The sequence below is a fragment of the Carlito syrichta genome, unplaced genomic scaffold (assembly GCF_000164805.1).
Source record: "Carlito syrichta isolate Samal-C Ts95f unplaced genomic scaffold, Tarsius_syrichta-2.0.1 Scaffold312197, whole genome shotgun sequence".
Lineage (NCBI taxonomy): Eukaryota > Metazoa > Chordata > Mammalia > Primates > Tarsiidae > Carlito > Carlito syrichta.
In genome coordinates, this window is record NW_007256293.1 from 37,141 (window position 1) to 40,580 (window position 3,440).

General features: G+C 49.3%; 1 pseudogene; it reads right to left on the bottom strand.

Annotated features, from left to right (window-relative positions):
* Nucleotides 1–531: 531 nt before the first annotated feature.
* LOC103272273 lies at nt 532–2,928 on the bottom strand (annotated as a pseudogene).
* Nucleotides 2,929–3,440: the final 512 nt, after the last annotated feature.

Consider the following 3,440-nt stretch of genomic DNA (forward strand, 5'->3'; position numbering starts at 1 on the left):
TATGCGGTTGCCTTGCTGGACTCTGGTGTGGCCACGTGCTCTTTGAGCTGTGGCTGTCACCATGCTTCCTGGCTTTGGCCCCCTCCCCTCCCCCTCCCCTATCCCTCTCTCTCTCTCTCTCTCTCTCTCTCTCCAATTGGCTTTTAAATAAACTGTATTTTCTAATCTAAAAAATAAAATAAAATAAAAAGACCTCTTTAGAACACAGTGAACAAATGATAAGAGCAGTAAAAAAAATTCACTGTCTCCTGCAAAGTCTTCTAAGAAAGGAAATCATGGCAAGCTCCTGATCAGGTAACAGCCATTTAATCATTAAAGAGATGAAAAAGAGGTAGAAATCAAATTGAGCAGAAACGTCCATTTCCTGGGTTTTGTCTTGTAAAACGCCACTCGAGACTTAAAACTATATTCTGGTTTCCCTCGACATGCAAGAAACTCTGACAGCAACTCAGAAATGAATTTAACGTCTTGGTGAGACATACTTGGCCACCACCGTCTCACTGAGCTCCCATCTCGCTCAGATCCGCTTTGTCACCTCTGCCAACGTGTCCAGGCTTCTCCCGAAGGCCGGGGCAACGGGCGTCTCCAAGATGGCTGCCCCCACACATGGCTTTCCTGGAACTGATGACATTCCTTCTCATCACAGACTGGCATGCCAACAGGACCTCTCTGATCCAGGGGGTTCGCTGCTCTCAGAAACGGTCCAGCAGAGACCTAGTAGAGCTGATTATTTTTCCCAAAGGTTCACTGCTGAGTCGTGGGAGGTCTGATGAGCGAGTTTCTGACATATTCAGATGGAAGAGATTATTTAAAAGGAATTCATTCTCTTCATTATAAATCCAGATCTGAGGCCGGGTGTGGTGACTCACGCCTATAATCCTCGCACTTTGGGAGGTGGAGGCAAGAGGATTGCCTGAACCCAAGGGTTCGAGACTAGCCTGGTCAACTTGGCGTCTCTACAATACATCAAAAAATTAGCCGGGCGTGGTGGCACATGCCTGTAGTTCCGGCTACTTGGAAGGCTGAAACAAAAGGATCTCTGGATCCCAGCAGGTGACCGTGAGCGTGCCACTGAGTTCCAGCCTGGGCGATGGAGTGAGACATTGACTCAATAAATAAATAAGTAAATAAATCCAGATCTGACTTGGGTCACCGTAGTTGCAGGCCTTAAGCACGACCAGGCCTCCCTTCAGACTTGGGCGGCCCTGGGCCACCAAACATTTGTGGGTCTGGAGGTGATAAAACCTTCCACGTTGAAGGACTTTGGGGCATTTTGGGCCTCTATTGATGAAAATGGGTTGCTGGGGTTTGACATGGTGCCCGGATATCTGCATCTCTGGGTAGATATTATCCAAGTGCCGTCTAAAGGATTTACAACCCAACCTCTTCCTCAATTCACTCGCTGATATCTCCATAGCTTGTGGTCTTCAGATTAGGTCTGAAGGAACCATACTGCTCCTTGTATTCAATAGAGTTGTGTGTCACAGTGTCCGGGCCTTCAGGAGATCCGTTGGGTGGCCTTTTTCGGAAAATGTGTCCTACTCGAGAGCAAGGGATGGTGAAGAACTTCCCCCTACACATCCAGTTCCAAAATGATATTTCCAGATTTCTCTTCCCCAGATGCCCATGCCACCGTCACACTATCCAAGTTCAAGGCAAACAATCCTCTAGCCATTGTAGGTGACTTTATTGGGGCAGTGGCTCCTTCAGCTCTCCTAGCTCAGCAAGGGGGACAAGTCCCCTCAGAAGTGTGCCCCCCCCACTGAACCCTCCACAGACCACAAGGGATGAGCTGGAGGCGAGCTGGAGGCGAGCGTGTCGGCGCTGATGATGTCAATCGCTGGGCACACCAGGGTCTGCTGGTCCTTGCCGATGACGGCCAGCCAAGGCTGCAGCCACATCACTGTCACTTCACAGTGGCTGTCCTGGACCACAGGGACTTCTCCTGGGGTGTGGGCTGCTCCAATCATTCTTCCTCGAATCAGCCCCCACGCTTTGTTTTTCTTAGTACTTTAACTTTTCCAGGGAGGTATTTTTGAGCACACTCAGCCAGTTCTTTGAAATCATCAAAGTCACTATGGTCATCCATGAGGATGATTTCATGAAGAAGGTGCACTGGTGGGCGGTATTTGACACTGCACCGTCCAGAGCAGGACAGAAAAAGCTTCATTGCAGGAACAGCAACACTTTTCTTTACGTGCCGCATTCCATGGGTTTGGCACATTTCTGTGGTAGCCCAAGTGGTTACGGATAAGCATATTATATTTTTCTTTTCCTTTCTTTTGAGTCAGAATCTCACTCTGTCACCCAGGCTGGAGTGCGGTGGCACGCTCATGGCCACCACAGCATTGACCTGATGGGCTCAGGTGATCCTTCCACCTCAGCCTTCCAAGTCGCTGGAGTTACAGGTGCGCACAACCACGTCCAGCTAATTTTTCCTGATATATGGTAGAGATGAGGTCTCACCTAGTTGCCCAGACTGGTCTCGAACCCCTGGGCTCAGGCAGTCCTCTCACCTTGGCCTCCCAAAGTGCTGGGATTATAGGCGTGAGCCATGGCACCTGGCCACATGATAAGCATATTAAAAGCATGTTTCTGATAGTCCAAGTCTCTCAATTCCTGGTCATGTTCATTGAAAATCATACCTAATTCAGAAGAGAATTTCAGGTGGCCTTTTCCTGGGTCTTCAACATGACTATCATGTCACCAATTGCGTTGGCTTTGAACTGTGGCTCTAAGACTCGACTTGGCCCTCGAGTGAAACAGGGAGAGAATTTTTTTGGAAGTGGTCGTGGGGCCCAGACCCCTTGATGGGCACATTCTTAAATGGCTGGGTCACTTCACTTAAGTTGAAATAAACAAAAAGCACGACTGTCCAGGTCCCAGATGTCACCCATCACGGAAATAGCGAACTGTGACACCTCCCATCACAGATCTAGCATAGACGAACAGCTGTCTTTGATTTCCAGGAGCGGAGGTTGCTGGAGCCATAAACTGGTGCTTGAAGCTGAGTGACCACTGGCAGAGAGGAGAAACCAGGAAAGCAGTCTCAGGAGGGGTGGGGCCCACATTCCCCGGGCTTTACCTCCAGGAATTCCACCGGGGCCTCAACGTGAAAATCCCAGAAAGATCCCTCTGGCAGACGAGGGGAAAAGTGAAAAGTGATCTTCCTGAAACACACCTGGAGCTTTCTCCATAACAAAGGCCAAAATGCCGTTTTTCAAAGTCACTCAGATCAGCTCCTTTTCCACCTATCTTCAGAGACGTGGTGTCCTACGTTTGCAGCACAGTTAGATTCGCTTGTCACATTCTGAAGCTTGATAACCCAATTGTCTCGATCTGGCTTATGGGAGCCCCTTCGGGCTGCCGTGTCTTTCCCCTATGCCCCCTCCTTTTCTGAGCACTTCCTTCGCTTCTAGCCCTACAAGTTGTTCCAAGGC